Source organism: Monodelphis domestica, chromosome 3, assembly GCF_027887165.1.
Source record: "Monodelphis domestica isolate mMonDom1 chromosome 3, mMonDom1.pri, whole genome shotgun sequence".
Lineage (NCBI taxonomy): Eukaryota > Metazoa > Chordata > Mammalia > Didelphimorphia > Didelphidae > Monodelphis > Monodelphis domestica.
The window spans coordinates 76,555,818-76,576,291 of record NC_077229.1 but is presented as its reverse complement, the minus strand read 5'-3'; the positions used below and the strand labels follow the sequence as shown (position 1 = coordinate 76,576,291).

At 38.2% G+C, this 20,474-nt stretch overlaps 1 protein-coding gene across 2 annotated transcripts in view; it reads left to right on the top strand.

The window, feature by feature from the left end:
• Nucleotides 1–2,472: 2,472 nt before the first annotated feature.
• MOB3A (MOB kinase activator 3A) overlaps nucleotides 2,473–20,474 on the top strand; it is a 46,211-nt gene continuing 28,209 nt past the window's right edge. Inside the window, exon 1 of one of the 2 annotated variants that reach the window (XM_007489312.3) lies at nucleotides 2,473–2,631. The gene's annotated coding sequence lies outside the window, so the exon portion shown is untranslated. Of the gene's footprint in view, nucleotides 2,632–2,668; nucleotides 2,800–20,474 lie in introns of those variants that run through there. The other variant, XM_001363998.3, reaches the window with a different exon arrangement.

Sequence of the window (20,474 nt, the reverse complement as noted above, 5' to 3'; positions counted from 1 at the left end):
ACTCAGGTCTTCTGAACTCCAAAGTCTGACATTTCCTCCCCTTCAATCACTTCCAGGATAAGGGGTCCACCACCTAGGAACTGCTTCTTCCGTTGTCTAGACAAATGAATTCCCTAGAATTCCCTAGCCCTTCCCTAGAAGTCCCTTTTGGAACTTGACTTTGGTGTATCAGAAAGGGCACAGAATTCAGTCAAAAGATATTCCTTCAGATCTTGTCTTTGCCACATCTGGGTGGCTCTGAGCAGGTCACTTTAACTTCTGGGCCTCATTTATTCATTCATCCATTCATCCTCAAAGATAGATTCTGGGCTTCTTTTGATAGTGGGGGCTACCAGACCAAGGATGAGGGAATGGAATGAGGTTGGGCAGAAGTGGGGATGTTTGTCACCTGACTGAGGCTAGAGTAATGTTTTGTATCCTGAAGACACAGGAGGTGGGCTGGGCATGGTTTAGGGGACAAGTAGATGTCCTAGATTACAGCCTGATGGTATCAGAGTATTACCGGAAGATATATGGACATATATATATATATGTCCATCTCAAAATCTAGGGGAATATTTCTCTCAGTGGTCTTTCCTTATTGTGAGTCTCTGATGCCCAGAGTCACCTTTTCCTCAGCATTAACAAGAATGCAAGGAAGAAAATGAATTTTCTTGCTTTCTGTTTGACCTGAAATATCTCTAGGGTTTGGTGTGTCCAAAGGAAACCCCAAGGCCCCATGCCACATCCATCTATCCATCCAATTGAACAACCTGGAATGCATAGATTTGGGATTCAAAGACTTGGATTTAAATCCCAGACCTTCCACCTTAATCCTTCTGGGACTTAGTTTCCTCATCTGTAAAATGATAGGGAAAGAAGGGGATAAGAGGTTGTGGTTAGAGTAGATAACTTCTAAGGGTCTTTTTAGTTTTAAGTATACATATTTACCGTCTCCAAGGGATTCAGGACCTGGGAGAAGGGTGAGATCTGACTGAGTTTAATTGGAGGATGCTCTGAAAATACACCTTTCTTGGTTTTCTGGGAGCAGAATCTGAGGGGAATACCCTGAGGAGAGGAGGGATGTTTACTTAAGGGTGTTAGAATCTCTGGGGCTGCTCTGGGAATGGGAACTGAAGAGCCCTCAGGTTTGAGGAATGTTACTCTAAGGACAGGGGTGGCAAGGTCTGAAATGAATTAATATGAAGAGAAATCCGGGACTGTGGGCTAGGCTAGTGGGGAGAAAGGGATTTGAGGGAGCAGAGCCCAAAAGGAGAATGGAAAGGGCATGATGAATCTCAGAACTGGAGAGCTGGAGGGGATCTCATCGCTCATCTAGTCCAACCCATACAGAAAAGGAACCCAACAAGTCGTTGGTCATCTGGCCTCTGCTTGAGGAATTCTACGGTGGGGGAAAGCCACCACCTTTTGAGGCAGCTCCCTCTACTTTGGGACTTCATTAATGTTGATCAGGTGCTTCCTGAGATCAAACTTAAGGAGCCTCATTTAAACTTCCATCCCCGGCTCCCTCCTGCACTCTCGCCAACCAGGATTAGTGTCCACATGCAAATTCTCCAAATATTTGAACACAGCTCTTTTGCCCTTTGAGAGTCTTCACTTCTCCAAGATAAACACAATCAGTTCCTTCATTCATTCGAAAGGTAGACTTAAATGGCCTTTCGCCTTTCAGGTTGCCCTTGTCCAGAATTGAATACAATCCTCCAGATAAGATCTGAGGAAGGCAGAGGACTGTGGATAGGTGAGGCGAGTAAAAGAGAGAATGAAAGAATGGAGAATGTGTGCCAGATAATGCGCATAGGTGGGGAAACCGGACTTAGAGCCAATGACGCCGGCATCACGGATTTCTGGTCTTTGCTTCATTTAATTCCTTCAATCATTCATTACATCAAACAACCACTGCTAGAATCTGTGCTGGCCCCTGCGATTTGGGGGCAAGAGGTGTTGGGGTTCGATGACTTGGAGCCAGAGAAGCTGCGTTCAAACTCCAGATCTCCCTCTAATAAGTGCCTTTGGGCCAAGTTATTTCACTCCCCTGGTCTCAGTCTCCACAACTGTAAAATGAGGGAGGTCGGGTCGGACAAGGGGGGTTGGCCTTCCCTTCTAGAGCTAAGTCGAAAGTGTTTTCCTGTCTGGCCCTCCCACCACAGGTCAGAAGTAGAGGAAGTGGGAGGGTTGGGGAGGCACAGCCCCGCCACTAATCAGCTGGGCGACCTTGGGCAACTTATTCGCTTCCCTTCTCTGTACCTTGGTTTCCTTCTTTGTAAAAAGCGAGGAGGGGCGTTGGCTTGGACTGGGTAGAATGATCTCTAAGGGTTTTTTTCCTAACTCTAGAAATCCTCCGAGCCTCCTTTAATTTGAATGACCGGTTGCTCCGCCCCGTCCAAGCCAGACTGGAGGTTCGAGGGGTTGGCCCTTTAAGAAAAAGTAGATCCGGCCGGTCTTCGTAAGGGGAACCGGGAAGGGGCCGGGAGGAGGCCGGGAGGGACGGGTCACAGGGTAACTCCCCTCGGAGTGCTCCGCGGAGTTCGGGGAGAGCCCCTCGGTAGTGAGTGGTGCCGTAACTCTCACGCGCGTGCGCAGCTGGGCGGTGGTTGGACTGCGAACCTGGGGGGCGTCGCGGAGCTCGAGCAGGTGAGAGGGGTGAGGCTGAGCATCAGCGTTCTGACAGCCGTGGGGGCGGGGAGATGAGGAGAGGGAGAGAGGGCACACTGGGATCCCACCTTGAGGAAGGGGTGAGGGGTGTTTTGGGGTTGGGGGATCCTCACGGCACGCGGAGCCCTGTGGAAGGCCTGGAGAAGGGTAAGCCTCCTTCCGAGAGAAAGGGAGGGAAGGTGCCCCTCAGTCTAGGGGAGCCTTGCTCTGGGTTCAAGGGCCAGCTATATCTTTCTCTTCTCTGGGTCTCAGTTTCTCCGACTGTAAAATAAACCGCACCCTCCACCGTATTTGAAGCGAGGGGGAAGGGGGTTTGGACCGAATCGTTGACCTGGGAACTTGATTTTTAAAAAAACATTTTGATGCTTTTATTTTTTTAAAATGTTTTTAAATTACTGACTTTTACAACAATTGATTTCCTTTGTAATCCTGTATAATTTATTTTATGCCCTTAAAAACGACATTCAAAGGAGACTTCACCAGATCCACTTCCCCCTAGAAGTGAAGAACCCCCTGCCTGGGTGGTCTCTATGACACCACCCCCCCAAAGTGTTTAATGACTCTCTTGGGGGTATGTCTAAATCGCGACTTCCTGGGCCTCAATTTCCTAATCTGTAAAAGAAGGTTGGGTTAGAGGACTCCTAAAGCCAATCTTGCTCCAAATCCTTGGGATGGCCTAAGGAAAGCTACTTTTTCCTTAGTCTCCTCCGTTGCCCCAACTGGAAAGTGAAAAGGTTGGACGAGAAGCTCATTTTAATTTGAGTCCTTCCAGCTCTTAAATCCCGTGGTCCTCATAAATCGTTTCACTGTCTTGTGCCTTAGTTTCCTTATCTATAAAATAAGGGAGTTAAGGTAGTAGAGCCTGCTCTGATGTATTCAGTCGTTTCCCTTCTCTGGGATACAGGGTCCCCCTTCAAATGAGGTATTTTCCAGTTTGTTGAGTTAGGGGTGACTTTGAGCCCGCTGATTTTAGAAGGGGACTGCCAGAGTGGTCTTTACTCCCTTCCTTGTGAAGATGACTGTTAGGGAAGGGGAAAACCTAGTCTTTGAGAGCAGTCTCAAGTGGTCTTTCATTGAGAATTTGTTGGAGACTTAGGTGAAGACTGTTCCTGTTGGGAGTTTTCTGTGGCTTCTTCCTTTCTGGTATTTTAAATTGTGAAACACCAGAAAATTTCACCAGGGACTCTGAGTATGAACTTTGGATTTTCTTGGTTGTTGACTTTATTTAAAAATACTTGCATATATATGTTGCCTTTTTAAAGTTTAAAGATACAATGCTTTAACTTTTTTTTTTTTAAATAAAAGCCCTTATGAGTCTGGCTCTTGAGTTTAAACAACTTTCATATTTGCAGTGAGATTTCTGAGAAAGGGGCAATCATCCAGTGTATGTCCTAATAGTGAGAGCATTGTAAACAAGAGAGTAAATAGTTCATACGATAATATAGGGCAAGACTTTTTTTTTTTTTTTGGAGGGAAGTGGTACTAATTCCATTCCCCTTAGGAAATCCCTATGCCAGAAATTCCCATGCTGGAAATCCCCACTGTGTTGGCATATTAAGAAGCATCTTGGTGTTTTTTGTCCTTTAGAAAAATAATTCCAAATGTGGTGATCCTAATTTTCTGAATTGTGTGAAGTCATTTTCAATTTCCTTTCTTAGTGATTCAGATTAATATTTTTTTTTGCTAATTTGCTAAAGGGAACTAGATATTAAAAAACTTGAAACTGCTAGGTTTTTATAGAATTCATATAAATTGGTCAGTCACATGATTACAGAGTCTCAAGAGATAGAATCTTAAATTTTACTTCCAGTTTTGACATTGAAAAAGTGCCTCAGTTTATCACTTTATTAAATAGGAATGATATTCAATAGGAACTTTTTCTGAGACAGGTATTAAGCTATATGCTTTGGATATCTTGACAGACTGCAGAAATGCTAATTAAGTACATGGATATTTTTAGAGGAAGATTTTTTTTTTACATTTTAAAAATAGATTTTTATTGAACTCTTGTTTTTATATCAAGTAGATTTTACTCTTATCTTCAGAGAACCATCAGAAATAACAAAGAACTTTTGGAAAGAAAAAAAATTCAGCAAAATCATTTAATACATTAAAAAAATCTGGCATTATATACAGTGTTCCCCTCCTCCTTTTTCCTCTCCCCCCCCCCCAGCAAAGGAATTGAAGGGGAAAATGTCTTCTCGTATCTCTTCTTTGAGGCCAAGCTTGTTCTTTTACTTTTGCAAGACTTTTTTGTGGTTATTGTTGTTTCCAAAAATTATTGAAGTCTTTTGGGTATATTGTTTTCCTTGCTCCACTTGACTTTGCTTCAGTTTTTGCTTCTATGCTTCTCTGAATTCATATTTGTCATTTCTTAGAGAAGAGATGGTTTTCTAAACAATTTTAGTGGTATTTTCTTATATAACATTGGTCAGTTTTTAAAAAGTAAAATTATTTTCTGAACTTTATTCTTTTTAAAATTTTAGCAGTAGATAACTTTGCAAGGACATTTTTTTTTCATTTTAATTTTTTTCCAAAGTAGAGAATTAAAGAAACTGAGCATATCTGAATTTAAAGCTGTTTTAACTTGTACACATTTATCTATTTGTGTATATCCACACATATGTATATATTTTACTCTTGGAACTTTAAAATCTTCAACTGTGTGTGTGTATGACTCTTCCTGTTTTCCTGGAATTTAGAAATTCAATTACTAAACCAGACAGAAAGTGAATCAGCCAGGCTACTGATGGGTGGGAAGAACTAGAAGTTTTGTCTTTAAAGGCAATCTTTACTGATAGTTCCCCAGAGTATCCTAGCCTCGATTGAGGAGTTAAATAAGAGTGACTCTGATGTTTAATTGCCTTTCCTGATTTTCTGAGTACTAGACATCTTTTTGTGATTTTTTAAAATAACTAAGCCCTTATTTCATCCTGCTTTATTTGAGAGGTTTTCCTTGAATATTTCGAAGCATTTTTTTTTTTAATTTTCTAGCTAGATTGGTTTCAGACCTACTTTTGTCAAAAGGAGTTTTGATCCCTTCCTTTTGAAGTTAAAAAGTACATTCCAGAATTACTGACCAAATTAGAACTAAAAGCCTCCAGTAACATTTGATGCATATGAGATTGCCACTGGCCTGGCTTATTAGGCCATACTGAGGCTAAAATAGTTTTAAAATAATCTCATATCAGTTCTCCACTTACTAATTTGCCAATTAAAAGTGTCCAATTACTATTATCTTTTAGACTAGAAGGGAAAAGAGATTTATCTTTGGATAGATATATTAGAGCAACGATTCAAGATTTTAGGAAGCTTGAACTTGATTTTAGCTGTAATGACAACTTCTGTGACCTTGGGTAAATCTTCTCTTCATGCTTTCACCATTTTTCTACTTTAATAGTGTAATAAGACGTCTAGGTATCATAGTGAGTAGAATCCAAGGCCTGTAATCTAGAAGACATGAGTTTAAATCCAGGCTCAGACACTACTAAACTATGTGAGCCTGGGCAAGTCAGGCAAACTGCTTCAACCTGCCTCCAAAAGTGGTCATGAGAATCAAATAAGATAATATTTATAAAGTGCCTGGCACATAGTAGGCATTGTATTATTATTATAATAATAATAATAATCCATGACCCCATGGGAAGATTGGTTTTATATGTGCATTGGTTCTTTTTCCTTCCTTATGTTGTTGCTTATATATGCTTGATAGTTTTAAAGGATTTAAATTAAACTTTTCTATTGCATTACCCCTGTAAACCTTAAAATTTCTTAGACTTGTGAATGTTGGAAATTTCACCATTGGAAGGTTTCATGCTTGTCTTTTAAAGTGATTTCCTTGTCACACCCCTATGATAAAAAATTTTTTTTCTGAGTATGAAAATTGTGTATTTGCATTGAGGTATAACTTCTTCTGTCCTACCCAAACAAAAAAGATGGAGAGGGTGTACATGAGGCTTTTTACTCTTGTACTCTTTCTGGGACACAAGTCTGCTTACAGCCAGGAGGTATGAATTTTCCCAGTGTTGCTATGAGTACCCACTAGCAGTTAGGATATAACTGTTCTGAGGGACTTGGTAAGACAAGTGGAGTGTTGAGATAAAAGAGAATAGGGATAGTTTTGTTAGAGACTAGTACTGTGATTGACTATTGCAGGTAGGGTGGAATTTGAACTCTTTCTATACCACCCCTCCCCCACTACTGAATTGTAAATCTGTAGAAAAGATTATTAAGTTGGGAACTGGAATGAATAGCTTTTGACTTGCTAAACTTTCTGGTATCTTAGCCTAGGATAGTATTTTGTGATGTATTCTGAATTGACGCTTTGAAATCTGGAGTTTTGGGGGCAGTTAGGTAGCTCAGGGGATTCAGAGACAGGAGGTTCTGAGTTCAAATCAGTACACAGTAGTGATTCTATGACAGAAAGTAAGAGTTTTTTTAAAAAAGAAAGGAAGGAAGAAAAAAAGAAATATGGAGATTTGAAGAAAAGAGCAGTTGTTAACTTAAATGTTTAGAATTTTAAAAAACCTTTGGCAATTGAGTGAATTTGACTATCTATGTAAGTGACTAATCTAGAGCCAAGTATTTCTATTCATGTTCACCTCCACATACCAGCAAATCTGAGTTTTTCTGGACCCATTGTTCTTGTCCATTGGTCTCTTGTTAGTGTCCTAGAATTTCAGAGTTGGAAGGGATCTCAAAGGCCATAACTGAAAAAGAATGTCTTCCACAGCAGAGTCTTTGCTTGACAGCTTTCTATGTGAGGAATCCATTGTTACCCAGTGAACCTTTCCTTCATTTAGTGCTCAGTGGGTAGTCATTTTATTTAGGTTCCATAAAAGTTGAATAATATTTAAAGTAACATAGAGGTAAGTGTTATAATTGCTCATATTTGGAGTAGAAAAGTTGGTTATTTTAAAATTTATTTTCTTTTTTCCCTTATTAAGGGAAGTGTATGGTTTTTGCTTGTTATTCAAATACAAAATTTATTGTTAAACTTTTTATGTCTGGGCAGTTTCTTATTCAGTCCTGGAGGTAATTGGGAGTCACTGGGGTTTATTACCTCTTTGGAGAGGCAAATAAAGAAATTGATAGAATTGACTTTATTGTGGCTCCAAAGGTAAGAATAATAATATTTATGTAGTACTTCATGGTTTAAAAGGCCCTTTACAAATATTATCTCCTTTTATTCTCACAATAACTCTGTGAGTTAGATACTGTTATCCCCATTTTACAGATAAGGAAACTGAGACACAGAGAAGTTTGATGACTTATCCTAGATCATACAACCAGTAAGTGTTTGAGCTTGATTTTGAATTTAGGACATCTTGACTTCCAAGACCAACAATACTACTGTGCCACCAAGCTATCTTCAACAAATATAATTAAAAAAAAATTTGTTATGAACATAACTAACACAAACAGAAAATATAATTTCATGCAATAATCTTTTCATATTGCAATCCTTGTGAATATTTGCAAAAGAACTACCATGAAAATAATTGCAGGTAATTTATGTACTATCTACTATCTACAGAGTAGGAAATAGAGGAATCTTATGAATAACTCAGATTCTCCAAATTGGATCCACATATATTTTAATAGTGACTTCAATAAAAAGATGGGAGTATCATGAAGGGCAACCATATATATGGCAGAATTGAAATTGAAATGAAAATTCTCATTCTCAGGAAGATTAGATGTAGTCCAAGTCAAATAAGCCCACTAGGTTGAGGTGTTCCAGTGTACTCAAATCAAATTAGTGCAATTTGGAAATGTTTAACAAAATAAAAAAAATACTATGTAGATAAGCATCAGGGTTTCTTTTATGAGTTTGACCCTGATAACTTCAGGCAATAAGATCTTCCAAATGACTGTAAAGCCCCCTAAGTGAGATCCATGGTCACTCATTAGTAGATGAAGAATATCTGTTGTCTGTACATGTAGTAGGTATGTAGTATGTAGTTGGATATATGACAGCCTATAGAACTTGTCCTTAAGCATATATTTCTTGGACAGATACTGTCTACAGACTGTAAGTGGAACCTAGAAATAAGCAGAAAGAAGAGAATGAGCCAGAAAGTTCTATTAATGATGCCAAGATTCTCCCTGAAGCAAAGGCCCATCTTATTTTGTAATTTCTTTGCTCTTAAAAGATGAATAATACCATTGATATTTTCATTTCCAGATACATACTCCCTATTATCTTAGTGAACCTTACCTTGAAATAGAGGGGGGGAACCCCAAAAAACAAAACCAGTGTCTGACATAGGAGGGAAGCAGTGTGGTACAGAGAAAGCATTTGGAGTCTGAAGTTAGAGAATGTGGGTTCTAATTGTCTCAGACACTTCCTGGATGACCTTGGACAAGTCACTTACTCTTATTGAGCCTCAGTTTCCTCATTTCTAAAATGAAGGATTTGGACTGGAGTGCTTCTCAGGTCCTTTCTAGCTTTACCTTTGATAGTCTTAATGTATAGGCTCCACCCCCCCAAAAAAAAGAATGGCATGCATTTCATATTTTCTCTAACCAAGATGTGCCATTACAATTTGTTTGCTTATAGTACTGGTTTAGTTTACATTATTATAGTCTTTGGGAATACTTTTTTCCTGGTTTTTCTTATTTTGACTCCATCATTTCATGCAAGTTTTTGATGTTACTCTGAATTCTTCTTTCATCATTTTATAAAGTGCAGTAATGTTACATTATAGCAGTGTTCTCTAATTTATGCAGCCATTCCATACTTGATGAGTACTCATTTTTTCCCCAATTTTTTGCTAACATAAAAAATGCTGCTATAAATAAGATAGTATTTATGAGATCTTTCTTTTCAACTTTAGATCTTTTGGTCATAAAGTATCAACAGTTTAATGACTTTTATTGCAATTCCACATTGTTTACTACAATGATTGACATATAGGCTATCCTATCACCTCTCAGTGTCCTAGGCAACTAGAGTTACTGAGCAAATGCTGATCTGCATTGATTTTGTAGGTCTAGATCAAACACCCTGCCCCTCATTCACCAAACATGCCCTTAGCATAAAACAGTAGTCAGACCAATTCACAGCACTGTAGTGTGTTCATGTAGAGCCCTCTTCTTTTCAAAACCAGTATTCTTCTAGTGTTGTGTAGGTGTGAGTTGTGGAACACTACTGTTCCAAAAATGGAAATGAATCAGTGCATGATGAATATAAGTAGGCTACAGCACTTAGAAACAAGGAACTGCATAGTAGAAATAGTAAAGGAGATGTCTATCATCAAAAAAAATGGAATGGGGAGTGTGGAAGAAGATTGGGTAAGGTAAAGGTGAGGAATGACCAATCATTAACTCATGTATTGCAGTGGTATTCTTGTGATCTCAAGAGAAAGCATAGAAGGTTCTAAGAATTTTATGAAGATCTCCTGTGGCAGAGTTATGAGAGGACAAGAATACGAGTGACAGGCTAGGCAGGTCTACCATCTACCTTGCTGGGGGGGATTCCTTGAACTGATGAGTTCACCAACCCTTTGGAGTATTTGAGTAAGCAGAAAACCCATCTGGGAGTTCAATGTCCTCTGTACAAGCATAGGATGCAGGCAGGGCTTGGCAACCATTCATGTAAGAAGAATCTCAGGTTGTGGTAGACTAGATAGTTATGGTTTTCCACTATTGGTTACAACCTTACTCTCCAGTCTGATTTCACAAGACTCATGAAGCTGAAAAGGATCCCAGAGGTCATCTAACCCAGCAGCCACCTGAGCAACAGTTGGTGATCCAGACTTCACAGAAGACCTCTAGGAAAGAGGAACCCACTAATTCTGAAAGGGTCTTATGTAGCTCTCATCGTTAAGAAACTTTTCTTAATATCAAACATAAATCTGCCGCTGGGACTTCTAACTTCTATTTTTGCTTGGTCTCTCTCACTCTGTCTCTGTCTCTTTCTTTGTCTCTCTCTCTCTGTGTCTGTCTATCTATCTATCTACCTATCTATCTGTATGTCAAATTCTGTGCTTTTTTCAGTAATTTTTCTTCTCCCAAATTTCTGGCCTTGCATTAGGGGAATTCAGTATATATACATGCTAATACTCCTTCAAACACCCTAAACACTTTACCTTCCAGTTCCTCTGCTAACTCATTTCCTGTGTCCTACTCCTCTATTCCACCTTAGCTATATATGGAGATGGTCATACTCTTAAACATAGCCTCTCACTTGCTTTTTTCCAACTTCCTTATACACACATTTTACATTAGCTATCCTTGAATTGAACATTCTACAAGTATTCTCCTTCCACATTCATGAACTCTGAAATTCCTTTATCTGATCATTATCGTTGACATTCTACCTCTTCCTCACAACCCTATATCCTGTTCTTCATTCTAATCATTACCCCCATTTCCTAGATCCCTCAATTCTTTCCCAAGCCCATCACCCTTGCACTTGCTAGTCTCTTTCTTTCCTCATTTTAACCCTTTGGTGAATTAGTTCAACTCAACACTGTGCTCATCCTGTCACCACCCTTTCTCTGCAAAGCCCGAATCCTGGGTTACTCCCACCATCCACTGCCTTTACTGATGTGCTGTTGAATGAAATCATGAAACCTTGCAGAATGGATCAACAACATATTCATGTTACATAATCTCAACTGGGCCTTCATGCAGCAAGGCAGTCCTTTTATACTACTCCATCTAGTTACTGTCTCATTCACCATAACAGCATAGAGAGACTAAAGATAAGTGAGAGCTTATCTGCTGGAGAGGAGGGAATGTTCAATAGTTTGATGCAGTTCTTTTCTGATTCTTTGAAAATTGATGTACATTCCATTTCCTGACCAAACTGGTTTACAGAATTCAATGTTATATTAATTTGACCTATAGATTTAGGGGAAAATCACCACTCATATTTTATAAATTGTAAAGTACTATGTAAATAGAAGTTATTACTGTTCTGTTGAAGTGCATGGGGATAAGAATCTCAAAGAGCAATGAAGTGAAGGAATAAAAATTTATATTCTTGGGGTAGTACAAAAGTTATGAAAATTATCTCATGCTAAATATCTTACTAGAGTGATTGCTTCAGTAATTAGAAAAAATCATCTTTGTTAATGTCTGACAGAGTTGCCGTTTTAAAAATCTAAAAATTCTAAATCTTAGTCACTTAAGTCACTTAGTCACTAAGATAAATAAAATACCTGTGAATATCAATTTTTAGATTTTTAAAACGGCAACTCTTTCACTAAGGCTTAGTGAAAGAAAAAATAAATAAAAATATGTATAAATACATTCTGTATTAATCCCAGAAAAGTAAATTTTTTCAAATAGATTAGATTTTGGTGTGCATCTTTTTTCTCTTGCCATTCTTTAATAATGCTCTGCTTCTGGTAGTCTTTGTTGACAAACTATAGAACATAATAGCAGCTGCTTTGACTTGAGTTTTAGAATTATTTTTAAACCACTTGGAGTGAGAGTTTTACTTTTTCTAACCCTTTGAGCCCCTCTGTAAAATTTTAAAACATAATTGCTAACAGCCTAAAAACTGAAACATTTTACAAGTATCCTCTTATTAACAGGATATGAAATGCATAGGCAACCGGAAGGAAAGGGATGAGTGGTGGTGTGTATCTCTCTATTTTTGAACCTCAGTTAGGGAGGGGTCAATGTTAGTTTGCTTTGTAAAAACCATAGGAACAATTACTTAAAGCAAAAGGGGGAAGTTTGGTCAAACTAGCTTTAGTTTGGTTTCTTAGCACAACACATACCATTCAAATCTCAAAGGGTATTTAAATAGCATGAACAGGAAAATGAAGGTAATTGTTTTATTTATAACTTATTTAACAATTCATTGAACACTTTACTTTTGCTTGAGAAGGTATCTATCTGAATATATTTCATGTCTAGTTCTCGATTCATAGTTTGTTCTCAACAGAGCAAGAAAAAAAATATGCTTTGTGGGGTCAGTCTGGAGCAGCAGTTTCCTTTTTGAAACTTTTTACTCATTTATCAGTTGACAATTAGTTGAGACTAAGGATAGAATTTTAGAGCATAAGTGATTAGGCCAAATCCTGCATTTTGTAGAGGAGGAAATTGAGACTTCCAAGGGAAAAGAATTTTCACTTTTATTAAGTGGCCAACTTGGGATTCAAACCTAGGTCAAATATAATACTTTTGTTTGCTCCATTACTTCTGAGTAGCAGCATCAAAAGCTAACATTTTCAAATCATTCTCCTCTTTCCCTTCATCATACCCTGCCCTCTCTCACTTCCTATAGCCCTCAAGAGGAAGAGACACCTTCTAATAAGGTGATTGTTTCAAGTCTGTGGGATGAATACTTGTTTACTTTTAGAATGCTCCCCTAGGAGTCCAGGAAGTTCTTCAGAAAATTACTTCCACTTAAAAAAAAATTCTTCCCCTTTCTAAGGAGGAACTCCAGCAGAAACTTTGTAAACACTAAACTTTTATTTAATTATTTTTGTAAAAAATAATTTTCAATGCTGTAAATAAAATACCTGTGAATATCAATGTTTCCATTATAGAAGGCAAACGTTGAGGAAGACTTGCTAATATTTGTATGCTGTTTTGGTAGCAGGATTATATGGTGAAAAGGGAATTGTCCTGAAAGTAAAGAGAATTCTAGCCTAGATCTTCATTTACCTTAAGTTACTTAACCTTTTCTGTTGCCTCATGTTTGCAGAAATAGTATCTAATTCTATTTCCTGAGTAGTGCTGGAGAACAAAAAAGAGTAACAGAAAAGACAACGATTAGACATAAGAAGAAATAGACATGCCATTAGCATGGAACAATTATGTCTTTTTAAGTTGACTTTGAGAATAGCTGACAATTTGGGAGCAGGAAGCATTCTTTTGTCATTTCTTCTTTAAGGGTTTTCTTCCTGATTTTTAGACATTTTAGCCTGAACATTTCACCTGTTTCTTGGCATTTCAAGCTTTCTATAATCTCTCACCTACCTTTCTCAGTTTAGTTCCTAGTCTTCACATATTTTACCTTCTAGTCCATTTGGTCTTCTAGACATCCTTGAATTCAACATTCCATCACCTGGCTCAGTGCCTTCAAACAGATAATTCCTGATACTGGGAAAACACCTTCACACAGTTTCTTCCCTTGTGCCTGCAATGCATTCATTCTTCACTTCTGCCTTTTGGAATCCTTAGCTTCAGAGCTCACTAGAAACCTTCCTGATCCCATAAGTCCTTGGGAAGAATGGATTTTTCCTCCTCAGCTTATCTCATTTTCTTAACTATACATGTTATAATCAGTTCCTCTCTAGCTGAACTTCCAGCTAAAGAAGAGATACTGAATGCCATCAAGCTCCTCTCAAATGGCATAGTACCTGGTGCCGATACACCATTGCATCAGAGATCTATAAGGCAGGGGGTCTATTGCTCATACAGAAGCAGACAGAAATCTTCTGGGTTATACAACAAGAGGAGGTCATCTTCCAGGAGCTTCAGAATGCCTCCATTATCCATCTCTATAGAAGAAAAGGCTGTCCTTTGGGGGGGGTGGTGCTTGTTTCCCTTCATTATGTTTTATTCTTCTTCAATTTGTTTTTTTACATTTTGAATACCAAATTATCTCCCTTTCTCCTCTACTCCTTTTCTGACACAGTAACCAATTTGCTCTTGGTTATATATGTGCTATCATATAATTTAATCATGCTGTGGAAGAAGACATATTTTAAAAACCCATAAAGAAAATAAAGTGAAACATGGTATGCTTTGTTCTCCATGCAGACTCCCATTAGTTCTTTTTCTGGGGGTGGGTAACATTTTTTGACATGAGTCCTTGGAGTTTGTCTTGGATCATGGTATTCTGAAGAATTACTAAGTCATTCACAGTTGTTCATTGTATGTCATTGCTTTTACTGTGTATTGTATTCTCCTGGTGCTGTTCACTTCACTCTACATCATTTTATATAGGTCTTACCAGGTTTTTCTGAAATCCTGATCCTTATTTCTTATAGCACAATAAATAGTATTCCTTTATAATAATATACCACAGCTTGTTTACCTGTTCCCAAATTGATAGGCAACCCCTCAATTTCCAATTTTTTGCCACCACAAAAAGAGCTGCTATATGAGTATTTTTGTAAAATAGGTCCTTTTTGCTGATAGTATCCTTGCCACAACCCTCTTTAATCTTCTGATTAATTTTCTGGAAGATAGTCACCTACCCAGGAGTCTTTGTGGCTTTAGAAAGGGCCTAGGAATATCATGGTGGTATTTGTTAGCCAACAATTGTTGTTCCCCTGGAGAAATGCAGGAGCAGAATAGAAGTCTGTATACAGTGTGTGTCAACCTGACCAAGGCCTTTGATACCATCAGTTGTGAGAGCCTGTGGAAAATTGTGACAAAATTGGGGTGCCTGGAGAAATTTGTCAGCATTGTGTGCCAATTTCATGATATCATGCTCTGACAGATTCTAGATAAAGGACAATGCTCTCAGGCTTTCCCAGTTGCCAATGGAGTAAAATAGGTAGGGCTGTGTACTTGATTCTGTGCTCTTCAGCATAGTGTTTTTCAGTGTTATCAAATACCTTCAACAAGTGTGAAAACAGCATCAAGATCAGCTTCTGCACTGATGGTAAGCTATTTAATTTGAAAGAGCTACAAACCTAGATAAAAGGAGAAGGAGAATTGGTGTCCAACTTTGTGTTCATAGATAATTGTGCACTTAGTAAAGCCTTTGAGGCAACAAAATGTGGATTGATTCTCTGCCACCTAAGCAAATTTTGGCCTGAAAATCAAACCCAAGAAAACAGGTTCTCAACCAGCCACCATTTGTATATCTGTAAATGGAGCTGTTTGATCACAGTAAATGGAGAAATTTTGGATAAGTTCACTTACCTTGGCAGTACATTCTCCTGGGCTGTCCACATAGATGCTAAGGTTGATGCATCTAGGTTAGCATTTGGGAGCCTCTGAACGAAAAGATAGGAGAGAAGATGTATCAGGCTGCTGTATACTGTTGTATACCTGTGAAACCTGGACAGTCTATTGGTGGCATACCAAAAAACTGAAATGCTTCCACTTGAATTGTCCCAGTAAGATCCTGAAGATTACTTGGTATGACAAAAATACCTAGAGATCAGCTGAATTCCCTGAGAACAGAGGAATGAGGGCTGAGTCTGAGCCTCCAGAGTTTTAAAAATAGAAATAACCTAGTACATTGATGGTGAACCTTTTAGAGACAGAGTGCCCAAAATGTGTACCCTCTTACCCCAGACAGGAGAGAGAGGAAGAGCTCCCATTGGGTTGCTGGGCAGAGGGGCAGGTAATGAGAGAAATGTCCTCAGGCAAGTGTGGAGAGGGGGAAGGAATCATCCCCCTCCAGCAGGCATGCCATAGCTTCACCAACACAGATCCAGTATATGAAGAATACATCTAATCACTGGCAAGATAAGGTGCTGAACACAGGTCCTCTCTAGAGCTGAACTGCCAAATATCCAAACTATTGCAGAAAATGCAGCTCTGGTGGGCTGATCATGTAGTTTAAATGCCAAATGCATGATTACCCAAAAAAACTATTTACAGAGAACTTGCAAAGGTAGGCTCTCATATTGTGGTCAGAAGAAGCAGTATAAGAATTTTAGTATCAACTGAGAGTCATGGGAAACTCTGGCATAAGACCATCCAGTATTGCATTCCTGAATCAAAGAAAGTGCTATACTCCATGAGCAAAGCAGAATCATAGAAGCATAAAGGAAACATGAGCTGTGCACATCCATAGCCACTTCCATTCTAAATGTTCTAATGGATGACTTGTGCCTTAGTAGTGCTTTCCAAACTCATATTGGTCTGATCAGCCAAAATCAAACACATCATATCCTGATTCCAATATTACAATGTCATTAGTCTTTGAAATCAGAGGATGAACAAATATCAACAGCAAGAGATAAAGAAATTCCATCTAAAATAACTCTAGACAATATGAAATACCTGGGAATCTACTTGCCAAGGCAAACAGGAATTATATAAACATAATTACAAAATACTTCACATAAATTAAGTCATTTAAATAATTGGAAAAATATCATGGGTAGGAATTGGAAAATGGATAGGCCAAGCTAATATAATAAAAATTACAATTCTACCTAAATTAATTTATTTATTCAGTGCCATTCCAATCAAACTACCAAGTAATTATTTTATGGAACTAGGAAAAAAATTCATCTGGAAGAACAAAAGGTCAAGAATATCAAGGGAATTAATTTTTTTTAAATGTGAAGGAAGGTGCCTACCAGTACCAGATCTCAAACTGTACTATAAAGCAGTAATCATCAAAATAGCCTGGTACTGGCTAAGAAATAGAATGGTAGATAAAGGGAATATTTGGTTAGATATACAATATAAAGATGTAAAATGAATACCTTTGATTATATTAAATTTAAAAACTTTTGTACAAACAAAACCAATGCAAGCAAGATTAGAAGGGAAACAACAAACTGGGGAAAATTTTTTAATAACAAATTTCTCTGATAAAGAGCTAATTTCTCAAATGTATAGAAAAGTCATATAAGAATACAAGCCATAAAGTCGGGACATTAATTCATTGCTGGTGGAGTTGTGAGTGGATCCAACCATTCTGGAGGGCAATTTGGAACTATGTCCAAAGGGCAATAAAAGAATGTCTGCCCTATGATCCAGTCATAGCACTGCTGGGCTTGTACCCCAAAGAGATAATAAGGAAAAAGACTTGTACAAGAATATTCATAGCTGTGCTCTTTGTGGTGGCCAAAAATTGGAAAATATGGGCATGCCCATCAATTGGGGAATGGCTGAACAAATTGTGGTATATGTTGGTGATAGAATACTATTGTGCCAAAAGGAATAATAAAGTGGAGGAATTCCATGGAGACTGGAAAAACCTCCAGGAAGTGATGCAGAGTGAAAGGAGCAGAACCAGGAAAACATTGTACACAGAGACTGATATACTGTAGTACAAGAGAACGTAATGGACTTCTCTATTAGTGTCCATACAATGTTCCTGAACATTCTGCAGGATCTAGGAGAAAAAAAACACTATCCACAAGCAAAGGACAAACGGTGGGAGTAAAAACACCAAAGATAAGCAACTGCTTGACTACAGGGGTGGAAGGGACATGAATGAGGAGAGACTCTAAATGAACACCCTAATACAAATACCAACAACATGGAAATGGGTTTGAATCAAGGACACATGTGAAACCCAGTGGAATCATGCGTTGGCTAGGGGAGGGGTGGTTGGAGGGGGGGAAGAAAAGAAAAGGATCTTTGTTTCCAAGGAATATTGTTTGAAAATGACCAAATAAAATAATGTTTAAATTGGAAAAAAAAGAATACAAGCCATTCACCAACTGACAAATAGTTAAAGGATATAAGAAAGCAGTTTTCAGATGAAGAAATCAAAGCTAACAATAATAATTTTTTAAATGTTCTTAATCACTCTTGTTTAAAGAAATGCAAATTAAAACAACACTGAAGTACCACCTCATCTATCGGCCTGGCCAATTTGACAATAAAGGAAAGTGATAAATGTTGAAGGAATGTGGCAAAATTGGGACACCAATTCATTGTTGGTGGAGTTGTGAACTGATTGAACCATTCGGAGGGTGAATTGGAACTAAGGTTAAAGGGCCATAAAATTGAGCATACCCTTTGATCCTATAATACCACTACTAGGTCTGTATCCAAGAGAGATAATAAAAAAGGGGAAAGGACCCTTTCAGGAGGAGAGAAAAGACTCAGGAGAACATTGTATACAGTAACAGCAAAATTGTACAATGATCAACTGTGAAAACTTGGCTACTCTCAGCAATACAGTGATCTGGGACAATCTTGAAAGACTTATGAAAGAGAATGCTTTCCACCTCCAGAGGAAAAAAAACTGTTGGATTTGGCTGGATGCGGATCAAAGTATACTATCTTTCCTATCAGTGTATTTACAATTTTATTTTGGGGTTTTGGTTTTTGTATGAGTATGCTCTTACAATAATGACCAATATGGACATGTGTTTTGCATGGTAATACATGTATGGCCTAGATCAAATTGCTTACCATCTCCAAGTGGGGAAAGGGAATGGAAGAACAGAGATAGTTTGGATCTTATAATTTTGGAAACTATTTTGAAAATTATTACATGTAATTGAGAAAATAAAATATCTTTGAATTAAAAATAAAATAAAATGAAATTAGGTATAAACATGTATGTGTTATATCTTCTAAGGTCAATGAAGTCTCCTTGAATATAGCCATTGTTTTTCTTTTTTATATTCTTTGTGTCAAATCCTAAGACCTAGTACATAGACTGTTTTCCTTCTCATATCTTAAAGCCTTTTGTCATTGTTCCACATTTTATTCTTCTTTGCTTTTATTTCTTCTGAAGAGATAACTTTCTACTCTTGTACTTGATCCCTTCTCTTGTCCTGTTTCCTGGAAACTTGTTCCTGGATTCAGTCTCCTCTGCACCCCCATTTTCCAATCTTTCCCTGTATTTTGGCTCTCAGGTATAGATCAAATCTCATACATGCTTAAAAAATATCCTTCATTTGACCCCATTATCTTCTCAAGCTATTATCCTGTACCTCTCTTGCTTTTCATGGCCAAACTCTCATTTAAAAAAACTGTATATCACCCGATAAAATCTGGTTTCAGTCTCATCACTCATTCCAAAGTACTCTCTCCAAGGTTACCAATGATCTCTTAATTGCCAAATGATTGGTGTATGAGATATTCAGGGAAAACTAGTACCTCTGGTATCTGTCGAGCCCTTTTTAAAGCTGCTTATCCTCCCTTGGTGTCTATCTGTCTATCTGCCATGGTTCTAAGAAGCTGTGACGTACACAGTAGCCACACTCCAGTAAACTATCAGGTTGAGGATAACTGACAGATCTCAGACCTGTCGGTTGGGGGGTGGGGTGGCGCATGTCTACACCAGGCATGTAAAGACTTCTCCTAGTGGCAGGGGCAGATCAAAACAATGACCATAAAAGTGGCAGAAGCAGGCTTTGTGTAATACTTAAAACTTAGACATTGAAGAAACCAAGATCATGTGCTGCATCTAAGCCATCACGAGTTCTCTTGATTTTGTCTCGCCCCTGGACTTCAATGACTCTGGAAAAGAGTGAGGCTGATGACTGCAATTCTGCTTCACTTAAATCCAATGTATGCTTCAATCAAAAGATATCACCAGTGATGTCATTTTGGTCATTCTGGACCTTTTCTAATACAAAGGAAAACAGCCATCTAGTTTCCAAATCCAGTGGTCCTAATTCTCATGCTTCTTTATAGCATTTGATACCCTCTTCTCCTGACCACTCTCTCCTCCCTGGGTTTTCATAACCCTGCCCTCTTCTTTACCTGTCTCTTCTATTTCTTTTTTTGGATCAGTATACATATTTTACTGCCCCCAACCTCAGTGCTTTGTTCTAGTTCCTCTTTTCTTCTTTTTCTGTACCCTCTTAGTATTCTCATCAACTCCTATGAGATGAATGATCATCTCTATACATATAGCTCATACATGTATATATGCAGATATATATGTATATAAGCACACATATATATATTTCCAACTTTAACCTTTCTTTTGATCTCTAGGCCTTCATCACTTGCTGTCTATTGGACATTTTCATTCGACTATCCTATTGGAATCTCATTCTCCAACTTCAGTCCAAAACAAAACCCATCATCTTCTCCTCCATCTCCCCCTAACTGATTTCCCTATTTCTTTTGAGGGCGTATACCTACTCTTCCAGTCATTCAGGTTTATAACCTCAATCTTGTCCTCTCCTCCTCGATTCCACTTGTCCCACATGCTCGAACACTTACCAATGTCTCCTCTATCTTGA